A 24614-nucleotide genomic window follows, 5' to 3' on the forward strand; every position below is an offset into this window, starting at 1 on the left:
AATATACTGCTAAATGAAAAGAAGAATTTGTGAAGTGAAAAAAAAATAAATAAATAAAAAAGTGTTCGGAAGGTGTGTTTGCATTTACACTGTTTACCGTGCAGTAAAAATACTTATCTGTATTCTACGGGTTGGTGTAATTACAGTACGCAGTTTGTATAGTCTATGTATTGTCTAAACTGAAAGAAAATATTTTTTATTTTTATTTTTTTTGACAACTATTTTGTCTATGTGGAGGCCCATTTCTTGCACCATAATTTATCGTTATTTTCTGTGTCAATTTTGACATTGATTAGACTTTTTGGTAGTACTCAGGGGTACTCTGGTGGAATTATTATTTTTTTTAATCAACTGGTGCCAGAAAGAAACTGATCGTAAATTACTTCTATTAAAAAATATTAATATTTCCAGCACTTCTCAGCTGCTGTATACTACAGAGGAAGTTCTTTTCTTATTGCATTTCTTTTCTGTCTGACCACAGTGCTCTCTGCTGACACCTCTGTACATGTCAGGAACTATTCAGAAGAGGAGAAGGGGCTCAGTCCATGTGGAGGCACTGGTGACCCAGGCCTAGTCTGTAGTGTACACACTGCGATACACATGGGGATATATGCAGAGCATTGCACGCTATCGCCTGTAGTACAGACACAAGGGTGCAATGCTCTGCACATACCACCATGTGTTTAGGAAAGTACAGATACAGACAATGGGGTCACCCGTTAGCAGCAGCGGGCTGGATTGGAAACATGTTGCGGGTGGGAGTGGAACAAAAACTGAGTGGGAAGGAATGGTTAGAAATCCGGCAATATTTCTTTTCAGTTAAACATTAGGACCTTTTTTTATGTATAGGTTTATTTTACTTATTCTACCCATGACAAAATAGAATAAAAACCTTATCAATAAGCGATATGTACCTCAAAACTGTATTAGTGAAAAAGTCAACTCAATCTCAAAGGAAAAATAAAAGCTATGGCTCAGAGGAGACAAAAACAAATATTAATATTGTCAAATAAAGGTTTTGCGCAAAAATAGAAAAAAAAATTAAATTAATACATTTATAAATTTGGAATCGCCATTGTAGTACTGACCCAATGAATCAAGTTAAAGGGGTGTTCCAGGGGATAAGTTTCTGATTGCAAAGAGGGTGTCTAAATTCTGGGATCCAGAGAATGGGGACCTGACTCTCCCTGTTGGATGGCGTGGCAGGTTGGCACACACTCCATTCTTGTCCCGCAAAAAAACAAGCCCTTATATGGCTACTTTGACAGTGAAATAATACAAGTTCTGACTTTTAAAAGACGAGAATGAAAACCATAAAGTAAAATCATTGTTATTAAAAGGAAAACGTGCAGGGGGGGGGGATGCTTCATTTTTCAATATATGCAAATCATTGCCGATACCGTTAACGGCAAAAATCGTGAATATCGGCCCATGATATCGGGCAAACCGATAATCGGTCGATCCCTACTTACTACACCCTTACTGCAGCTCTGCTGGAATGAAGCTGAGCTGAAGCCGGTTCCGGGTGTACACAGGAAGCCGGAACATGTCACATACAGAGCGGGGAGGAGAGGGAGATGCTGCGGGAGGGCATGAATATGCATAAGCCGGGCAGTGCTGCGGACGAGCGGCACTGATGTCACAGCGCCAGATAGAGGCAGTAAGGTGAAGATGATTTGCATATATTGAAAAATGAAGATAACGGGTGAACGGCTGGACAGATCCGGGCCTGGAAGGCATCATATTGATCAGCGCCCCCCCCCCCCCCCCCCCCGCACTACCAGTCAGTACCTCTGGTTAGTGCGGGGAGGGGGTTAGTGACAGTTTTCCTTTAAGAACTAGAATAGAATCTCCAGAATAAGATAAATCTCACCTAAAATAAAGATAAAGAGGAATGCAGAGTCCAGGACTATATGGAGGCTTCGCACATCGCTCTTGAAGGTGCAGGGTTCATGTAACACATCTGCAGAGAGAAAAAGGAGATAACATTATTGATAAGAAGGATCTCTATTCTACCAGCAGGCAGCAGCTCTCTCTCTCTTACAGGCAATCCATGTGTGGTGGAGGACTGTTCACACAGCATGCACCCTGCCCAGAACATACACACAGCTGCAGCTCCCCACCCCTACTACACACACAGCCATCTTCAGAGTATTATGTAAATTACAGAATTCCTGATCATGGCCAAAACAGCTATGTGTACAGTGAGAAAGACGTGTGGAGGCACGGGAAGATCTGCAGGGGCAGTTCACACTTGACATAAAGGAATCCATGGCACTCATTTGAGCAACGCCTTAGATATGCACATATTTAAGAGCTTAGGAGAATCCTTCAAAAGCCCATCATGGGGAGTGTCGGTAAGGGAACACAGATTTGCTTGTACAGATTATTCTCTAAAGATGGCTGATCCTTTAGGACTGCTGTCATATGACAATGCTCAGCGAAACATGGTGGGACGATCTTACTAAACTATGCATTTTCAATTGGCTTTAAGCTCAGATGTATGGGCCAGCTTAAAGAAGACCTGTGTATACACATAGGGGGAGATTTATCAAAACTTGTCCAGAGGAAAAGTTGCCCAGTTGCCCATAGCAACCAATTAGATTGCTCCTTTCATTTTTAGGAAGGCCTTTGAAAAATGAAAGCGATCTGATTGGTTTCTATGGGTAACTGGATAACTTTTTCTCTGCACAGGTTTTGGTAAATCTCCCCAATACTGTATATGTTTTGGGAGCCTTGATCTGATATAATACCTTTTATAGCATGTCGATCACCACCCCAAATCATCGGAAGGGCTAAAAAGCACTAACACTCAGATAAACCTACTATAAAAAGGAAACCTGAACCACTGGTCCTCTTTAAGGGCAGTGTCTCACTACAAATCTCATCCACACTAGAAAATCCATGTAGAAATTTACCAGCAGATTTCATAACAGTGACATCAATTTTGTGATCAGAAATGCTGCAGATTTTCACTTTTTGGGGGACATTTATCCAAACCTGTGCGGAGGAAAAGTGGAGCAGTCGCAGACGCTTTCTAGAAGAAGCAATCAGATTGGTTCAGTTGTCCACAGCAACCACTTTCCCTCTGCACAGGTTTTGATGGGGAAGCCAGTAGATTCAGTGGATTTTGCTACAGAAACACTGCGGATGTGCAGCAAAATCTGCATGATTATTAGTACGAACTAGATCAGATTAATCTGACCAACACTATTAGCATTTTAGGATATGTATTACAGCCATAGCACCAGAATCCCCAGCAGTTCTACTCATCTATATGTACATTTCTATAGAATTTAAAAGAACCAAGGGGGATCTCGTGTCCCAACCATAATAGAATGATGTAAAACTAGTCTGAAAGGAGATATCCATGATCGGAAAATACAGATATGAAGTGAATATGGATAAGACAAAAAAAGACTGGCTGCTTTCTTCTTCATACACTGCCATTTGTCCATAGGCTAAATATGGTAGCCCAGCCATATTCACGTCAATGACCAAAGCAGGAGACGGACGCAAAGGTTTGCCATTCCTATTATAAATCATTTAAAGGAGGATCTTTAGCTGCAACTTGTTTCTATGTAAAAAGGTCAAATCTGTTCCCAGCTAAATGACTGGAGCCCCTTGAAACTTGCTAAAAAAAACTGAGGCCGCTGACTGGCTGCAGTGGTCACCTGACATCCGCTGCTCCTGTAACAGGAATCAGCATAGGAATGTAGGTTAGTACGGGTACGTTCACACATACAGGATACTGCGCAGGATGTGTAACTGCCGATTAGAAGCTGTGCCCAGTCATATAGTTTACATTGAAATCTGCAGCAGAAAATCCTGTGCATCAAATCTGCACATGATCATATTAGGGACCAATGCAGCCGTCAGCCTATCACCGGCCGCAGTGATGTTCTGCCTTGGCCGGTGATAGGTTGAGCTCTGTCATGTAAGAAGCCGGCCAGAGCTCCTTACATGACAGCGAGCTCAGCCTATCACCCGCCGAGGCAGATAATTAATTCCCGAGGGGGAGGGGCCAAACGGATATTGCGGTATGGGGAAAAATTCATATCGTGCAGGACAAAAATGTCAGTATTTGGTATGAACCGATATACCGCCCAGCCCTAGATCCTATACGTGTGAAAGTACCCTGTTTTTTCAAAGATGGACACGCCTTATGGAAAGGCTGACAAAAACCTGGGCAGGCAAGTGTGTGTGTGTGTGTGTGTGTGTGTGTGGGGGGGGGGGGGGGTGTTGAGGTACTATGCCTGCAAAGAGCTATGTGAACAGAGAGAAAACAGCATCTTAGCAAGGCAGGGTTAACATCACAGAAACAGCCCTAGGCTAAGCAGTGAATGGGTTGTATCAGGAATCAGAGGGAAACCTGATTTACTTTTCAGGCACAGCATAGACCCCCTGGAGGAGGCAGACAGACCAGGTTCTCTCTCCTGCAGAAAGCACTTTTTAGGCCCCGCCCACAATTCCTGTGTTCTGTCCTGGTCTAGTGGCTGATTTTCTGGAGTAAATAAAAAGTTGGTCTCCTTTAATGCGAATTGTATTAGAACACTGCTATGAGTATAAGATTATACAATACAATACTTCACTGTGCCTCCTCCATGGAAGTGCACTGCACTCAAAGAGCGCAGTAGAGAAGGCACAATGATGTGCATCACTACATGTTCCTCCATAGGCAGCCATGTATGGACAATAATTTGGAACCGAGCAGGAGCGGAGCCAGGTGATGCAAGAAAAGGGGCCACACAGAAGCCTTGCAGTTTGTGTAAGTCAACTATTCTACTCAAAGCAGTGTTATAATAAAATGTGTGTTAAGTGACCAACCCCCCCCCCCCCCCCCCCCCAAGGGATTTACTAGTATGTTTAAAATAAATCTCTTAGGCTATTAAAATGTTAAGTTGTTTGAGATGACAATGGCCATTTAACTAGTTTTCCCATCAGTTTTCTACCATTTCATGAGAAACATATTGGGGGAGATTTATCAAAACTTGTTGAGGAAAAGTTGACCAGTTGCCCATAGCAACCAATCAGATCGCTGATTTTATCCTTCAGAGGTAAACTTTTCCTCTGCACAAGTTTTGATAAGTCTCCCCCATTGTATTTTTAAAGATAAACAGGATGCCAGTTGACTTCTTTCTCTGTTTCCTCTTGAGCCCCTGGACTGGTCTAACTAGGGCCCTAAAAATGCAGTATTTTTTGTATTCCTGTAATATAGCACTCTATTGTATTCCTTACAGTAACACACTGCAGCGGATGAGTAGTCTACAACATACTGATGGGGCTGGAGAAGTAGTGGTACTCCCTGCTGTTCTATCAGGCCCCATTCTGTTGGAACGTAACCTTCCAGCTGACGTAGACACTGAGCAGGAGCCAAGCACTAAAGTCTGGAAAGCTATTTGAAGCATACACTGAACTGAGAAGAGAGGACAGACAGGAATGCACCACCATCATTCTTAAGGTGCATTGTTTCCATCAACTCCTGGGACTTGTCCAGCCCAGCCATAAATGATATTGCCTTTGTCAATCACAACACAAAATAAGAGTTTTATAGAAATTTTAGGTTGGGACTCAGTTTCTGAGCGTGGTCTGTAAGAGTGGAACTGAAAGTTAGAAAACAGAGTTTGAAAGCAGGAGTTTGAGATCGCTGTGAGTGTTACTTTGCTTACACTGTAAGGTCTACTAAATCCCCATAACTAGAATGGCCTCCATGTTGGAAAATGTTGTCCGGTGTACATCTTGTACAATGTATGTAATCCTTGCACAGCAGTTTGAGGGTGCATATTGTTGTGCGAGTTGTTCATTTGGAAGCCCAGATCCTGGATCTAGAGGAGCGACTGGCAACATTGAGAAGCATTAACAACATGGAGAGGAGTCTCCTGCTCACTGAGCAGGTACTCTCTGGGGTAGAGGTGGGGGAGGATAGTGGGACGGAGGTTCAGGACAGTCAGGCAGTTAGCTGGGTTACAGTTAGAAAACGGGGTAGAGGGAAGAATGTCAGGGAGGCTAGTCCTGAACTGGCACACCCCAACAAGTTTGCCCGGTTGGCAGATGAGGGGGATGCCATTACAGAGCTAGCAGTACTGCAGCAGGATACCGCCTCTGACCGCCGGGTGGGGGTGGGGGGGGGGGGGGGTCTGCTCCAGTAAGGAGGGAGGGAGGAGTGCAGGGCAGGCTAGACAGGTACTGGTAGTGGGGGACTCTATTAGGGGGACAGACAGGGCAATCTGTCACAAAGACCGGGATCGCCGAACAGTGTGTTGTCTTCCTGGCGCTCGAGTTCCGCACATCGCGAATCGGGTTGACAGGTTGCTGGGTGGGGCTGGAGAGGACCCAACAGTCATGATACATATTGGCACCAATGACAAAGTAAGAGGTAGGTGGAGTGTCCTTAAAAATGATTTCAGGGACTTAGGCCGCAAGCTTAAGGCAAGGACCTACAAGGTAATATTTTCTGAAATATTACCTGTACTACAAGCCGCACCAGAGAGGCAGCGGGAGATCTGGGAGGTAAACAAGTGGCTCAGAAGCTGGTGTAGGAAGGAAGGGTTTGGGTTCATGGAGAACTGGGCCGACTTCGCTGTCGGTTACCGGCTCTACCGTAGGGACGGGCTGAACCTCAATGGGGAGGGTGCAGCTGTGCTTGGGGAGAAGATGGCTAGAAGGGTGGAGGAGTGTTTAAACTAGGGACAGGGGGGGGGGAGGGAACCTACAACATAGAGGGGGAAGATAGTGTAGATAGAGGGGGGACGGGACTTAGTAATGTACCTGGGGGTGGAGCAGAGGGGGGGGGGGGGTTAGAAAAGATAATACGGATAGGCTTCATAGCAAGAAAAAACATACACCATTGAATTGCATGATAACTAACGCCAGAAGTCTGTCCAATAAAACTGATTAACTGGAGTGGTTGATGTCTGAGGAGGATTATGACATAGTGGGTATAACAGAGATGTGGTTGGACGATAGCTGTGACTGGGCGGTCAACATACAGGGTTATAGTCTATTCAGGAAGGATCGGACAAAACGAAAAGGGGAGGAGTTTGTCTGTATGTGAAATCAAGTCTGAAGGCCGCACTGCGGGAGGATATACGGGAGGGGGGCGATAATATGGAGTCATTATGGGTAGAAATATATGGAGATTAAAAAAAAAAAATAATAATAATTCTGATAGGGGTTTGCTATAAGTCACCAAACATAATGGAAGAGTCAGAAGATCAATTATTGAGGCAAATAAACAAGGCAGCAAATCAGAATGAGGTGATAATAATGGGGAACTTTAACTATCCTGATATAAACTGGGAGACAGATCTGTGAATCTCATAAAGGAAACAGGTTTGTGAGTATAATTAACTCCTTAAGGACTCAGGGTTTTTCCACTTTCGTTTTTTCCTCCTTACCTTTTAAAAATCATAACCCTTTCAATTTTCCACCTAAAAATCCATATTATGGCTTATTTTTTGCGTCGCCAATTCTACTTCGCAGTGACATTAGTCATTTTACCCAAAAATGCACGGCGAAACGGAAAAAAAAAATCATTGTGCGACAAAATCGAAAAAAAAAACACTATTTTGTAACTTTTGGGGGCTTCCGTTTCTACGTAGTGCATATTTCGGTAAAAATTACACCTTATTCTGTAGGTCCATACGGTTAAAATGATACCCTACTTGTATAGGTTTGATTTTGTCGCACTTCTGGAAAAAATCATAACTACATGCAGGAAAATTTCTACGTTTAGAAATGTCATCTTCTGACCCCTATAACTTTTTTATTTTTCCACGTACAGGGCGGTATGTGACTCATTTTTTGCGCCGTGATCTGAAGTTTTTATCGGTATGATTTTTGTTTTGATTGGACTTTTTGATCACTTTTTATTCATTTTTTTAATGGTATAAAAAGTGACCAAAATACGCTTTTTTGGACTTTGGAATTTTTTTGCGAGTACGCCATTGACCGTGCGGTTTAATTAATGATATATTTTTATAGTTCGGACATTTACGCACGCGGCAATACCACATATGTTTATATTTTTTACACTGTTTTATTTTTTTTATGGGAAAAGGGGGGTGATTCAAACTTTTATTAGGGAAGGGGTTAAATGACCTTTAACAACACTTTTTTACATTTTTTTTGCAGTGTTATAGGTCCCATAGGGACCTATAACACTGCACACACTGATCTCCTATGCTAACTGGCGTGTATTAACACGCCTGTGATCAGCATTATCGGCGCTTGACTGCTCCTGCCTGGATCTCAGGCACGGAGCAGTCATTCGTTGATCGGACACCGAGGAGGCAGGTAAGGACCCTCCCGGTGTCCGGTCAGCTGTTCGGGACGCGGCGATTTCACTGCGGCGGTCCCGAACAGCCCGACTGAGCAGCCGGGTCACTTTCAGTTTCACTTTAGAAGAGGCGGTCAGCTTTGACCGCCGCTTCTAAAGGGTTAATACCGCATATCGCCGCGATCGGCGATGTGTGGCATTAGCCGCGGGTCCCGGCCGCTGATGCGTCGTTAAGGGGTTAAAGACAATTATCTGTCCCAAATGGTGCAGAGCCCGACCAGAGGGGGCGCCCTACTAGAATTAATATTACCAACAGACCTGACAGAGTAACTAATGTGCAGGTAAAATGACACGTGGGAAATAGTGATCATAATATTATACATTATAACTTGTTCTGCAATAAGGGAATCTCTCGAGGGGCCACAAAAACAATGAACTTTAGGAAGGCAAAGTTCGATCAACTCAGAGAAGCCCTTAACAATATAAAATGGGATAATGTCCTCAAAACAAGAATACTTGGCACTAAATGGGAGACTTTTAAAGATATCTTAAATTATCACTAAATATATACCTTATGGGAATAAAAGGGTCAGAAATAAAAGAAAACCAATATGGAGCAATAAAAACATTAAAGGGGCAATAAATGACAAAAATAAAGCATTTCAAATACTAAAACAGGACAGCAGTGAAGCAGCATTAAAAAGCTATAGAGAAAAATGTAAAATATGTTAAAAAACAAAACAAATAAAAGACGCAAAAATAAATACAGAAAGACTCATTGCCAAAGAGTAAAACTAACCCCAAAATGTTCTTTAACTATATTAATAGCAAAAAGGTCAAAAAGGAAAGTGTGGGCCCCTTAAAGGGGTACTCTGGCGATGGTGTTTTTTTTGGCATAGTTTAGTTTCTTTAGGGTCATTCCTATGCCTATGGCAAAGTTTTTCTAGCTACTTTGCATTCATTGAAAATTTACCTTTTGTTTATGCAGGAATTCTTGTTCATTGCCTTTTCCATGTGCTGGCGACCACTTTTTTTTTTCCCCCCTGTCGGCGGCCATGTTGTGTTCGTGACGTAAGGGTCTCCTTCCTCTATTTTTTTGCCCAGCCGAACCCCGCTCATGGCTCTGTTCAGTGGCTCCTGCCCAGAAACGCCCTTGCTGCAGTTTCTTGGTTGACAGGATGTACTTTGTCCAATCCTTGTTTAGAGAGTGCGGTCACGTGAACCCTGTTGTTCACGTGAACCCTGTTTTCACAGTGTAATGTTTGGTTGGCCGGCAGCCAATCGGAGGGACTTGGCACAGTCGGCCCCACCCCCTGACGCGACCGAGGGATGTGCAGGGCTGAGCTTACGTGCGGTGCTCATCCCCGCTCCCCCTGCAGCTGTCCCTGGTTCGCAGTGATCATAGCCAGGGGAAAGTTCAGAAACTGCTCATTGGTCAATGCAACAGCAACAACACAGCTAGCAAGTTAGTCTACCCAGCATGTGAGTATCACGATGCCGCCCACATAAACATCACACAAGGGCGGAACCAACTAGGGAAAAAAAAAAAAAAGGGGCTGCATTCTACATACAAACAGGGGCATGACTACAGAAAAAAAACTGCCCATAAGGGCGTACCTTCTGGAGAAGCATCAGCCCTAAAAAATAAATAAATAAGCCGACGCAAGATCTCATGGGAACTGTAGTTCCCACACACCAAAAGACAGGAAGACAGAGAGGTAAACAAAAGGCTAACTATAGAAAAACCAAAAAACGCAGCAGCAAGGACAGCAGAGACCGTAGCAAATATTACAGGTTAGCAGACTGCTCTACAACACGTGAAACAGTGAAAATGACAAATATACCGCCGGAGTACCCCTTTAAAAAATGATAAGGAAGAAATTATAAACGGGGATCAGGAAAAAGCAAATATATTAAATTCTTCTCCACTGTATTCACCGAGGAAAATGAAATGCCAGGTGAAATACAGTGTGATAAGGTAAACTCCCCAGTACAGGTCACCTGTCTAAGGCTGGGTTCACACGACGTTTTCTTAAATACGGCTCCCGTATACGGTTTGGAGGAGGGGGGCGGGGCTAAATTGTGGCGCCCGCACTCAGCCGTATTCGGGAACCGTATTTAATGCAAGTCTATGAGCCGACCGGAGTGAACCGCAGCCTCCGGTCGGCTTCGTTTTCGGCCGTATGCGGTTTCCCGACCGCAGGCAAAAACGTGGTCGACCGCGTTTTTGCCTGCGGTCGGGAAACCGCATACGGCCGAAAACGAAGCCGACCGGAGGCTGCGGTTCACTCCGGTCGGCTCATAGACTTGCATTAAATACGGTTCCCGAATACGGCTGAGTGCGGGCGCCGCGATTAAGCCCCGCCCCCCTCCTCCAAACCGTATACGGGAACCGTATTTAAGAAAACGTGGTGTGAACCCAGCCTAACCCAGGAAGAAGTACAGTGCCGCCTACAAAAAAAAAAAAAAAATCTAAATAGACAAATCACCAGGTCCTGATGGCATTCACCCCCGTGTTCTAAAGGAATTAAGTAATGTTATAGACAGACCCCTATTTTTTATATTCCGGGACTCTATAGCAACAGGGACTGTTCCCCTGGACTGCCGCATGGCAAATGTGGTACCAATATTTAAAAAGGGGACAAAAGGTGACCCCGGGAATTATAGACCTGTTAGTTTAACCTCTGTTGTATGTGAATTGTTTGAGGGTTTTCTAAGAGATGCTATTTTGGAGTATCTTGATACAAATAAATGTATGACTCCATATCAGCATGGCTTTATGAGGGATCGGTCCTGTCAAACTAACCTGATCAGCTTCTATGAGGAGGTGAGCTCCAGACTGGACCAGGGGGAATCTCTGGATGCTGTATATCTGGATTTTTCCAAAGTATTTGAAACGGTGCCACATAAAAGGATGGTGCATAAAATTAGAAGGATCGGGCTGGGGGACAATGTGTGTAAGTGGGTAAGTAACTGGCTCAGTGATAAGAAACAGAGGGTGGTTATTAATGGTAATTATTCTGATTGGGTGACTGTTACTAGTGGGGTACCACAGGGGAACGTCTTGGGTCCTGTTCTGTTTAATATATTTATTAATGACCTTGTAGAGGGGTTGAATAGTAAAGTAACAATCTTTGCAGATGATAAACTCTGTAAAGCGATAAACACAATAGAGGACAGTGCACTGTTACAACTGGATCTGGATAGGTTAGAGGTCTGGGCTGGGAAGTGGCAAATGAGGTTCAACACTGATAAATGTAAGGTAATGCACATGGGGAGGAAAAAATCAGGGCTGGGATTACGTATTAAATGGGAGAACACTTGGGACGACTGACATAGAAAAGGACTTAGGGGGTCTTGGTTAACAGTAAATTTAGCTGTAGTGACCAGTGTCAGGCAGCTGCTGCCAAGGCTAATAAAATCATGGGATGTATCAATAGGGGCATAGATGCCCATGACAAGGAAATAATGCTACCGCTGTACAAATCACTAGTCAGACCACACATGCAATACTGTGTACAGTACTGGGCACCAGTGTACAAGAAATATATAGTGGAGCTTGAGAGGGTTCAAAGACGGGCAACCAGGGTAATACGGGGAATGGGAGGACTACAGTACCCAGAAAGATTATCAGAGTTAGGGTTATTTAGTTTAGAAAAAAGGCTTAGGGGAGACCTAATAACTATGTATAAAAATATATCTGGGGACTGTACAGAGATCTCTCTCATGATCTATTTATACCCAGAACTGTATCTATAACAAGGGGGCATCCTCTACGTCTAGAGGAAAGAAGGTTTCTACACCAGCACAGACAGGGGTTCTTTACTGTAAGAGCAGTGAGACTGTGGAATTCTCTCCCGGAGGAGGTGGTCATGGTGAACTCTGTAAAAGAGTTCAAAACGGGTCTGGATGCATTTTTGGAGAGTAACAACATCGCTGGTTATGTATACCAGATTTATAGGGACAGAACGTTGATCCAGGGATTTATTCTGACTGCCATATTTGGAGTCGGGAAGGAATTTTTACCTCTAGTATGAGGTTTTTTGCCTTCATCTGGATCAACTCAGTAGGGACTCATTAGGGATATAGGTTGAACTTGATGGACTCTGGTCTTTTTTCAACCTCATGAACTATGTTACTATGTGCACTGGGAGTTTTAGTTTTTTTTGTTTTTTTTTTAAGGAGAAAGGAGATCACACGTTTAAAAATTCCTCTAAACTGTGGAAACACCTCAAATACAAAGTCTTTTAGCTGATCAAACAATTCAGGTGGGGGGGGGGGGTGTGACTTAAAGGGGTACTCCCGTGGAAAAAAAAAATTTAAGCAACTGGTGCCTGAAAGTTTAACATTTGTAAATTATATCTATTAAAAAATCTTACCGTAATCCTTCCAGTACTTTTTAGGGCTATTTACTACAGAAGAAATGCTTTTCTTTTTGGATTTCTCTGTCACGACCACAGTGCTCTCTGCTGACCTCTGCTGTCCAAACATATGCAGCTCTGGAAAGTTCCTAAAATGGACAGCAGGGGTCAGTAGAGAGCACTGTGGTCGTGACTTCTGCTCCGAAGTGAGAGAACACCATGTGCATTTGAAGCCTGAATTAGGAATTTGCATAGGGGTGGACGTTGGGAATCACTGGCGTAGAAAACCCCTAACAGGGTGCCTCCAGCTGTTGCAAAACTCCCAGCATGCTTGGACAGTCAACGGCTGTCTGGCAATACTGGGAGTTGTTGTTTTGCAACAGCTAGAGGCTCCATTTTGGAAACAGTGGGGTACCAGACGTTTTTCATTTTTATTGGGGAGGGGGGCTGTGTAGGGGTATCGTGTATATGTAGTGTTATTTACTTTTTGTTTTATTGTGTGTTAGTGTAGTGTAGTGTTTTTAGGGTACAGTTACACGGGCAGGGAATTACAGCGAATTTCCCGAAAACTTGCAGCCTGATACTCACTGTAAGCCCCTGCCCATGTGAATGTGAATGCAGTCTATCAGTGCATGCTGGTAGTTATAGTTTTGCAACAGCTGGAGGCACACGGGTTGGGAAACACCGAGTTAGGAAACAGACAATGTTTCCCAACCAGTGTGCCTCCAGTCGTTGCAAAACCACTACTCCCAAACATTCTCAGGCATGCTGGAAGTAGTAGTTCGGCAACATCTTTAGAGCTAGATGTTGCCGAACTACAACTCCCAGCATGCTTGGAGTTGTAATTTTGCAACATCTGGAGGACTACAGTTTGCAGACCACTAATCCCAATCTGTGCCCTTCCAGATGTAGCAAAACTACAACTCCCAGTATGCCAAAACTGTCCAGGCATGCTGGGAGTTGTAGTTCTGCAACATCTGAAGGGCCAAATGTTACAGAACTACAACTCCCAGCATGCCTGGACAGTAAGGGCATGCTGAGAATGTGTAGTTTTGCAAAATCTGGAAGGGCACAGTGGTCTCCAAACTGTGGACCTCCAGATGTTGCAAAACTGCAACTTCCAGCATGCCCGGACGCCAAGGGCTGTCTGGGCATGCTGGGAGTTGTAGTGTAAGGGGACCAGATGGAGCAGTCCAGATCGCTTTACGGCGGTCTGGACTGCTGTAATGGTCCCGCGCCGCCGAAGATCCACTCACCTGTCGCCACCGCCGCCGGGATCCGGGTCTTCAGGGACAAGGTAAGTATCGGGGCCGGGCCTCAGCACTCCCCCCCCCCCCGCCACCCCCCCCCCCCTGCGATTGGTCGGTTAGCTGACCGAGGAATCGCAGGGGATAGGAGGAGGTGGCAGGCTTGCCACCTCGCTCCTATACTTCAGCAGGGTCCTGGCTGTCTGTGACAACCGGGATCATGCAAAATTACCGGGCGGTCGGGTCCCAGAGGCCCGATCAGCCCGGTATCACCGCAGATAGCAGGAGCCTAAATGGCCCCCCTCAGCGTTTGCCCTGGATGCCTGCTGAACAATTTCAGCAGGCATCCGCTTCCGATCTCCGCCCTGCGAGCGGCAGAGACCGGAATGGCTCAGGACGTATGCATACGTCCTTGGTCCTTAAGTACCAGGGTCCCAAGACGTATGCATATGTCTTGGGTCCTGAACAGGTTAACAAACATATTTGGTATCGCCGCATGCGTAAATGTCCGAACTATCAAAATATAATGTTAATGAATCCGTACGGTGAATTCAAAAACATTTTTATAAAAAATTATCTAAAAGTTTTATATATGCAAATGTTGTATCTAAAAAAAAAAGTACAGATGACGGTGCAAAAAATTAGCCCTCATACCGCCCTATATACGGAAAAATGAAAGAGTTATAGTTGGTCAAAATAGGGAGATTTCAGATTACTGATTTTGTACAAAAAGTTTGATATTTTTTTTAAGCGGTACAAAAATATAAGAGTATCTAGCCATGGGTATCATTTTAATCGTATTGACCCACAGAATAAAGAACACGTCTTTTTTACCGTAAAGTGTACAGTGTGAAAACAAAACCCTCCAAAATATGCAAAATTTAGGTTGTCATTAAAATTTCCTCCCTAAAAAAAAAAAAAAAATTTTTTTTGGGTTCGCCGTACATTTAATGGTAACATGAGAGGTTTCATTACAAAGTACAATTGGTCACACAAAAAACAAGCCCTTATATGGAAATATAAAAAAGAGTTATGGATTTTAGAAGGCGAGGAGGAAAAAACGGAAACACAAAAATAAAATTGGCCTGGTCCTTAAGGTGTAAATGGGCTTGGTCATTAAGGGGTTAAACCGCACGTCAATGGCGTACACGCAAGAAAATTCCAAAGTCAAAAATAGCGTATTTCTTGTCATTTTATATCATGGAAAAAAAATTAAAATAATAAAATTAGGAAAAAATCTAAAAGTCTAATCAATACAAATGGTACCGCTAAAAAGTTAAGATTACGGTGCAAAAAATTAGCCCTCATACCGCCTCGTCTGCGGAAAAATGAAAAAAAAAGTTAGAGGTTCCAGAAGTACAACAAAATCAAACCTATATAAGTAAGGTAACATTTTAATCGTATGGACTTACAGAATAAAGGTGTAATTTTTACCAAAAAATGTGCTGCATAGAAACGGAAGCCCCCAAAACTTACAAAATAGTGTTTTTTTCTTCAACTTTGTCGTACAATTATTATAATTTTTTACGTTTCGTCGTAGATTTTTGGGTAAAATTACTAACGTCATTACAAATTAGAATTGGTGGCACAAAAAATAAGCCATCATATGGATTTTTAGGTGCAAACTTGAAAAGAGTTATGGTTTTTTTTTAAAGGAAAGGAGGAAAAAACGAAAGTGCAAAAACTGAAAGACTCCAGGTCATGAAGGGGTTAAACAAAAAAATAATTCTGTTTTATTTGTAAGTAAATTAGAAATATTTTTATTTACCATAAGGAGTGAAATAACAAAAATTAGTTTTAATGAGATCGCCCATTTAGAGTCTATTCACACGTACAGTATTCTGCGCAGATTTGATGCGCAGGATTTCAAGTTGTGTTCAGTTTACATTGAAATCTGCAGCAGAAAATCCTGCGCATCAAATCTGCACAGAATACTGTACGTGTGAATAGACCATTAAAAGGTAATCTGGTAACCTGTTGTTTTGAACCCTCAAAATGGCTGACAGACCTAATCCAGGACATGAAACATGGTAGGGAACATCATCTTCTGTTGTATAATAGGTTCTCCTTAAAGGGGTACTCCGGTGCTCAGACATCTTATCCCCTATCCAAAAGGATCGGGGATAAGATGCCTGATCGCGGGAGTCCCGCCGCTGGGGACCCCCAGGATCGTGCACGCGGCACCCCGTTTGGAATCAGTCCCCGGAGAGTATTCGTCCCGGGTCTGATTACCGGCGACCACAGGGCCGACAGCGTGTGACGTTATGCTCCGCCCCTCAATGCAAGCCTATGGGAGGGGGCGTGATAGCTGTCACGCCCCCTCCCATAGACTTGCATTGAGGGGCGGAGCGTGAGGTCACACTGGGGCGGAGGCGTGACGTCACACGCCGCCGGCCCCGTGATCGGCAGTAATCAGACTGATTACAAACGTGCCGCGTGCAAGATCCCGGGGGTCCCCAGCGGCAGGACTCCCGCGATCAGGCATCTTATCCTCTAACCTTTAGATAGGGGATAAGATGTCTAAGCACCAGAGAACCCCTTTAAAGCGTCCACCCCCAGGGCACGCACTATAGTGGTGCATTGTGACGCTACAAGATGCTGTTTTCGGGCATGAAACCTGCGTGACAGGAACTTCAGTTATGTTTTACTCCCTACATGGAAGTGTCAGCAGTTCTAAAGGCTCAAAAGTGCTGACAGAATCTCTTCAACTCTATAAAAAGACATGAATACATTTGTAGAGAATAGTTATATGTAAACTGAAAAGGTAACATCACACTATAAAGAGTAGACTCACCCCTGTATATTGGTTTATTCCTTATACGGCATCCGCATTATCTACACTAGTATTGGAAAAGCCACTCACTTCATACATGTTTAGCGCCAGTATTGGTTTGTGAGACAGAAGCCCAACCCCTGCACTTGTCGCCACCACTATTTTAATATTATATATAAATATATATATATATATATATATATATATATATATATATATATATATATTTATTTATTTTTTTACCATAACCATCTCAATTATACCCTAGGGTAGGGCTGGGCAGTATCGCCAAATATGTGTATCGCGGTATTTTTGTAACTTATGGCGGTTCCACGGTATATAATGATATTCCCCCCCCCCCCCCAAAAAAAAATTGTTATTAGCCCAGCGCTGTCCCCATCGGGGTACTACTCACCTCACCCGAAAGTGGTGCTCTCCTCGTCCACCTGTTTGTTGCGGCCACCGGCGCTGACACACTATAGCTGTATCCCTATGCCCGGGCTGCAAAAGGTAAACAAAAATAAAACTTTTACGCAAGTTCCGACATTGACCGTACGCTCTTCCTGGGGACGTGAATGTCGGACAGCCATCAGCCTATCAACAGCCGCAGTGATGTCCCGCCTCGGTCGGTGATCGGCTGAGCCCACTGTCATGTAAGAAGCCGGCTTCTTACATGACAGTGCGCTCAACCTATCACCGGCCGAGGCGGAACATCGCTGTGGCCGTTGATAGGCTGACGGCTTTCCGACATTCCATTCCCTAGGAAGGTGGTCCGCACCGACGGGAAAGGCGAGTTAAAGTTTATTTTGTTTACCTTTTGCAGCCCGGGCATAGGGATACAGTATAGAGCAGTGGTCTTCAACCTGCGGACCTCCAGATGTAGCAAAACTACAACTCCCAGCATGCCCGGACAGCCAACGGCTGTCCGGGCATGCTGGGCGTTGTAGTTTTGCTACTTCTGGAGGTTGAAGACCACTGGTATAGAGCGTCAGCGTCGGCGGCTGCAACAAACAGGAGGACGAGGAGGGCAGTGCTTGCGGGTAACATATGTGAGTAGTACCTTGATGGTGACAGCGCAGCGCTGGGCTAATAATTGGGGAGGCAGAACAGCGCTCACGGGTCATATGATTAGTTCCCCGATAAGGGGACAGCGCAGTGCTGGGCTGACCATTCATTCCCGAGGGGGAGGGGACCAACCGGTATTGCGGTACGTGTTAAAATTCATATCGTGCAGCACAAAAATGTCGGTATTCAGTATGAACCAGAATACCGCCCAGCCCTACCCTAGGGTTGTGTTTCCAAACCAGCAGATACAAATCACCTTCAGTCCTTTGTCCTAGTAACAGTGCCCTCAGAGCAAAACCCATCCAGTGTCTTCCAGTGACTTCTAATTCAAAACTGCAACCACACAAACCTAGGGCATAGATTGACAAATCCTGGGTGCCAGGACCCCATGGCATCTGAGAATTTCATCGTGTACCATGTCACCTTATGGATGGATGGGGGGAGGGGGGGGGGGGGAAGACGACCAGGCAGCACAGGGAGCAAGAGAATGGTGAGGGGGCGGTGATGTTCTACATTTAATAGAGAACGGGGCGGCAGACAATGTGTTGTCAAGCCTACACAAAGCAATCTAACTATATACACGGGATAAGTGGGTTGGTGTTAGCATTGTACTAGCTGTGCAAAATATAACTAGGAAAATTGTAAAAAAATAAATAAATAAATATAAAATACATGTTTAAACAATCATCTCTATGAGGAGCGATTAAAGGAGTTACAATTGTTTAGTCTTGAGAAGAGATGTTTAAGGGGGGATATGATAAACGTATATAAGTATATTAATGGCCCATACAAAAAATATGGAGAAAAACTGTTCCAGGTTAAACCCCCCCCAAAGGACGAGGGGGCACTCCCTCCGTCTGGAGAAGAAAAAGTTTAGTCTGAAGGGGCGACACGCCTTCTTTACCGTAAGAACTGTGAATTTATGGAACAGTCTACCTCAGGAACTGGTCACAGCAGGAAAAATTAACAGCTTTAAAACAGTTGAACTTGATGGACGTATGTCTTTTTTCAACCGTACTAACTACCGTATTTATCGGCGTATAACACGCACTTTTTAGGCTAAAATTTTTAGCCTAAAGTCTATGTGCGTGTTATACGCCGATACCACCCCAGGAAAGGCAGGGGGAGAGAGGCCGTCGCTTCCCGCTTCTCTCCCCCTGCCTTCCCTGGGGTCTAGAGCCCTGCTGCCGCCGCTTCTCTCCCCCTGGCTATCGGCGCCGCTGCCCGTTCTGTCCCCCTGACTATCGGTACCGGCGCCGATAGACAGGGGGAGAGAAGGGGCAGCGGCACCCATTGCCGGCGCCGCTGCCCCGTTGCCTCCCCCCATCCCCGGTGGCATAATTACTTGGGTCGGGTCCGCGCTGCTGTAGGCCTCCGGCGTGCGTCCCTTTCGTCGTTGCTATGCGCTGCACGGCGCATGACGTCAGCGCGCCGCGACGTGCATAGCAACGACGCAGGGGACGCACGCCGGAGGCCTGGAACAGCGCGGACCCGACCCAGGTAATTATGCCACCGAGGATGGGGGGAGGCAACGGGGCAGCGGCGCCGGCAATGGGTGCCGCTGCCCCTTCTCTCCCCCTGGCTGTCGGCGCCGGCACCCATAGTCAGGGGGACAGAACGGGCAGCGGCGCCGATAGCCAGGGGGAGAGAAGGGCCGGCAGGAGGGCTCTAGACCCCAGGGAAGGCAGGGGGAGAGAAGCGGGCAGCGACGGCCTCTCTCCCCCTGCCTTTCCTGGGGATGTATCGGGGTATACACGCGCGCACACGCACCCTCATTTTACCATGGATATTTGGGTAAAAAACTTTTTTTACCCAAATATCCTTGGTAAAATGAGGGTGCGTGTTATAGGCCGGTGCGTGGTATACCCCGATAAATACGATATATGTAACTATACTATCTCAAAACTTGAAAAATTGTGCTTTATTAAAGGGGTACTCCACCCCTAGACATCTTATCCCGGGGGTCCCGCCACTGGGGACCCCTTCATCCTACCTTGCAGCACCCACCTGTAACAGCTTCCAGAACCGCTGGAGGTCCTCAGACTAATACCATCCCGACCCCGGGGACGCAAGATCGTGATGTCACAACTCCGCCCCCGTGTGACGTCACACCCTGCCCCCTAAACGCAAGCCTATGGGAGGAGGCATGACAGCTTTCATGCCCCCTCCCATAGACTTGCGGGACCCCCTGCGATGAGACATCTTATCCCCTATCCTTTGGATAGGGGATAAGATGTCTAGGGGCGGAGTACCATTTTAATTTAAAAAAAAAATAAAAAAAATGTAAATCTTTGCTCCTAACTTTTTTTTTTTTCTCTAGCTCCTAGATTCAAAGCAAATTTGTCAAGTTGTAATATAGAGCAGGTATAATCATTATAACCGTAATGTCCCCCATGATCGATCCCTCCCGGCAAGGCAACGAGGGCGCAGACATTATCCGCAGTAAGAGTATGTTTACATGTGCGCAGATTTACCCATGTACAGGTGATGTCTATGCATCATACATCAAGAACTCTGCATGAGCTGTTTATAGCATTTACCCAGACTAGAATATTAATGACGCGAATATACGCACAACACAAAGCATCACGGAGGAGCGGTCAAGGCCACATATATGATGAGCGAGCTGCCGCCATAGGGAAAGTCAACAATTCTGAAGCATTTTAGTCCTGTGTGAACACAGCCTTAGTCAGCACGTAAACATCTGCGTAAGAAAACTTCTACATTACTATAGAACTACACATCAGAAATTCACAGATCCAAAAAATGATGACTCAATGGACAGCAGGAAATACACATACATTATGTGTGTGGGTAAATATATACACACATACATCCACACACAAACAAACATGGCCGTAAATGTTGGCACCCCTGACATTTTCTCACAGAAAAGGATTGCAGTAACACATGTTTTGCTGTACGCATGTTTATTCCCTTTGTGTGTATTGGAACTAAACAAAAAAAAAAAAAAAGGGAGAAAAAAGCTAATTGGACATAATGTCACACCAAACTCCAAAAATGGACTGGACAAAATTATTGGCACCCTTTCAAAATTGTGAAAAATAAGATAGTTTCATGGTGGATGGTGGATAAGCAGCCCCAAACAAGTTCCAAAGATATTCAAGCTGTCCAGCATCAGCGGGAACTATCCGTCAACATTTAAATGAAATGAAACGCTATGGCAGGAGACCCAGGAGGATCCCACTGCTGACACAGAGACATAAAAAGCAAGACCACATTTTGCCAAAATGAACTTGAGTAAGCCAAAATCCTTCTGGGAAGACGTCTTGTGGACAGATGAGACCAAGATAGAGCTTTTTGGTAAAGCACATGATTCTACTGTTTACCAAAAATGGAATGAGACCTACAAGGAAAAGAACACAGTACCTACAGTGAAATATGGTGGCGGTTCAAAAATTTTTTTTTGGGTTGTTTTGCTGCCTCTGGCACTGGGTGCCTTGAATGTGTACAAGACCTCATGAAATCTGAGGATTACCAACAGATTTTGGGTCGCACTTTACAGCCCAGTGTCAGAAAGCTGGGTTTGCGTCCGTGATCTTGGGTCTTCCAGCAGGACAATGACCCCAAACATACGTACAAAGCAGCCAGAAATGGATGGCAACAAAGCGCTGGAGAGTTCTGTAGTGGCAGCAATGAGTCCATTGAACACCTGTGGAGAAATCTTAAAATTGCTGTTGGGAAAAGGCGCCTTCCAATAAGAGAGACCTGGAGCATTTTGCAAAGGAAGAGAACATTCCGGCTGAGAGGTGTAAGAAGCTTATTGATGGTTATAGGAAGCGACTGGTTATGGGTGACAATTATGTGCAGCCCATTTTTGGAATTTGGTGACATTATGTCCAATTAGCTTTTTTTTTCCTCCATTTTTTGGGGGTTTAGTTCCAATTCACATAAAGGGAATAAACAAGTTACTGCAATCCTTTTCTGTGAGAAGTAAAATGTCAGGGGTGCGAACATTTACGGCCATGAGATAGAGATCTACACACACGTCTATTAATATACATTACAAATACAGTAGCTATATATGTCCGAATATGTCCACACAGGACTAACCAGATGCGGATTTCACCAATTCAATAACAAACTCGAGCATTCAGTTCACACAGAGCCGTCCGTGCAGTCCAGTGGTAAAACAAATAGCAGGCTGTATACATCTCTCCTCATGGCTCTCTTTATTACAGAACACGCACAGGCCTCTATTCACCGGCACACGTCAGTTAACGCTCACACCGGACATCACCACAACGAGCGCCGGTAACACACTCACCTTGAGACTTCCGCCCCGCCGGGCTCCGTTGCCCTGCTTCACCAGCCTCCTACACCTCAGTACTGCGCCTGCGTCGAAAGGCCAGGGTGAGACGTCAATAATTAGAATTTTCCGCTCCGCCCCCCTTACGCCTCCGTTCATTGGGCTTGGTCATGTGACGTCGGAAACATCACGCGGTGGGCGAGGCCATCGGCAGCCAGTGGCCCCTCCCCGTGAATGACGTAGCAGGTGAATTTATATGAATGAGGTTATATGTGCAGCAGGGACGCACTATATACGTGTCCGGTGTAGAGAGTGCTAGCTGGGGTGCGGCTCAGTCATGTGTATAGCAGCAAATAATACCATGCGCATGTAATATGGCCTCATATAGGTGTATGAGCCTTGTATGGCCTCCCATTATTTTAGAGCCACGTGACGAGAGTGTTGTTCAAGGCAACCAATCAGAAATCAGCTTTCACTTTTTGAACTGCCCTGGTGAAATGAAAGATTAACTGTGATTGGTTACTGTAGGCAACAAACAGTTTACCCATTGGAGCAGTGTTTTCCAGCCAGTGTAATTCCAGCTGTCTGGGCATGCTGGAAGGTGTAGTTTTGCAACAGCTGGAGGCACACAGGTTGGGAAACACTACCTTAGGATATGTTTACTCCTAACTGTATATCTTGTGGATTTTATGCTGCAGATTTTAGGAAATGTTCACAGATTCTGTCTGAGCGTCCACTTCTGAAATCCTTCGATGCTAGTACCATGCGGACCTTTGCAATGGTGTGTGTGTGTGTGTGTGTGTGTGTGTGTGTGTGTGTGTGTGTGTGTTCGAACTGTCTGCGAACATTGATCCGCAGCATATACAGGTAACATACCCTTAGGGTCACACGTACATATTTTTATACCCATTGACTTTAATAGGAAGCAAAATCCGCTGCAGAAAGTATGCAAAAAAAATAAAAAATACACATGTGAACGTACCCATAGGGCTCGTTCACACGGACGGATCCGCCGACGATGGACCCTACAGTGTTGCCTCCATCTGTGCCTGATCATAGAGGCAATCTGCCGCTAGGAGCAGACATGCTGCAATGTGCGAGTCGCCGCGCGCATCCGCAGTACACTCGCACACATTGCGGCCGCTCCCCCTGCTTTCTGAGCTAGGCAGTGAGCAGTAACAATGTGTGCACGGATAATGCGCATGGCGACTCGCTCATCGCAGTGTGTCTGCTCTTAGCGGCGGATTGCCGGTATGAGCAGGCACAGATGGAGGCAACACTGTAGGGTCCATCATCAGTGGATCCACGGCGTAAAATAAACTGCGGATCCATCCGTGTGAACGAGCCCTTAGACAGTTTTAAATGGGCTCTGTCAGATACAAAAACTTTTCATATGTTGTAAAGCATGTATAACCAATAGGTTTTGCAATTGCTTTCATTAGAAAATTTTCAGTATTTCAAACTGAAAAAGCCAGTCAAAGAACTGCTCCCCCCCCTGCCTGCTTGGACACGTACTAGTCCTGCTGTGTCCATGCATCATCACCTATGTCTCGGACACACTTCCTTGATTGACAGCTGTGACCGCAGGGCTCACATCTGGAGGAAAAATCCTCCCACTGTCAGCTTGTGTCCTGCTACTGTCAGTGAGGACATGCTGGGAGTTGTAGTTTTGCTAATGCTAGGGGAGATGTGAGCAGACAGCATACTGAGGGAGGGGCGGAGACCTGCACAGTGAGGCCACGCCCCTCCCTTTGAGAGGAATTCACACTAGTGAGCTAAATTTAAAGTAATAAAAACAATAAAGGTGCTGGACACATAAAAATTAGATGTACATGGTCAGGATTAGCTACTGAGTGATATATATAAAAAAAAAAAAAATTGTTGGATCTGATGGGTATATTTACGTCCTCTGCCGGCTCCCGCAAAGTGACCCCACGTCATATCGGGTCGGTTCAGGCGGCCATCAACGGGCCGGAACCCACGGCTAATACAGGACATCACCGATCACGTTGATGCCCTGTATTAACCCTTCAGACGTGGCGATCAGAGCTGACTGCCGCATCTGAAGCGAAAGTGAAACTATCCCGGCTGCTCAGTCGGGCTGTTCGGGACCGCCGCAGTGAAATCGCGGCGTCCCGAACAGCTTACAGGACACCGGGAGGGACCTTACCTGCCTCCTCGGTGTCCGATCGGCAAATGACTGCTCCGTGCCTGAGATCCAGGCAGGAGCAGTCAAGCGCCAATAACACTGATCACAGGCGTGTTAATACATGCCAGTGATCTGTGTAAGAGATCAGTGTGTGCAGTGTTATAGGTCCCTATGGGACCTCCAGAGGTTTCAAAACTACAACACCCAACATGTTTTGCAACATCTGGAGGTCCGCAGGTTGAAGACCACTGATGAAGGGATTGACAGGCGGTGATGATGAAGGGGGGGGGCATAATGACGAAGGCCGCAGTGGTCTTCAGCCTTCGGACCTCCAGAGGTTTCAAAACTACAACTCCCAGCATGCCTGGACAGCCGATGGCTGTCTGGGCATGCTGGGAGTTGTAGTTTTGCAACATCTGGAGGTCCGCAGGTTGAAGATCACTGATGAAGGGATTGACAGACAATGATGAT

General features: G+C 45.3%; 1 protein-coding gene across 6 annotated transcripts in view; it reads right to left on the minus strand.

Moving 5' to 3' along the window:
* SEC14L1 (SEC14 like lipid binding 1) overlaps positions 1 to 22340 on the minus strand; it is a 70483-nt gene extending 48143 nt beyond the window's left edge. Inside the window, exons 1-3 of one of the 6 annotated variants that reach the window (XM_056550698.1) lie at positions 22013 to 22340; positions 17075 to 17160; positions 1874 to 1963 (exon numbers count right to left, since the gene is read on the minus strand). The gene's annotated coding sequence lies outside the window, so the exon portion shown is untranslated. Of the gene's footprint in view, positions 1 to 1873; positions 1964 to 17074; positions 17161 to 21758; positions 21968 to 22012 lie in introns of those variants that run through there. The other 5 variants (XM_056550696.1, XM_056550700.1, XM_056550697.1 and 2 more) reach the window with 5 other exon arrangements.
* Positions 22341 to 24614: the final 2274 nt, after the last annotated feature.

The sequence above is a fragment of the Hyla sarda genome, chromosome 13 (genome assembly GCF_029499605.1).
Source record: "Hyla sarda isolate aHylSar1 chromosome 13, aHylSar1.hap1, whole genome shotgun sequence".
Taxonomy (NCBI): Eukaryota; Metazoa; Chordata; class Amphibia; order Anura; family Hylidae; genus Hyla; species Hyla sarda.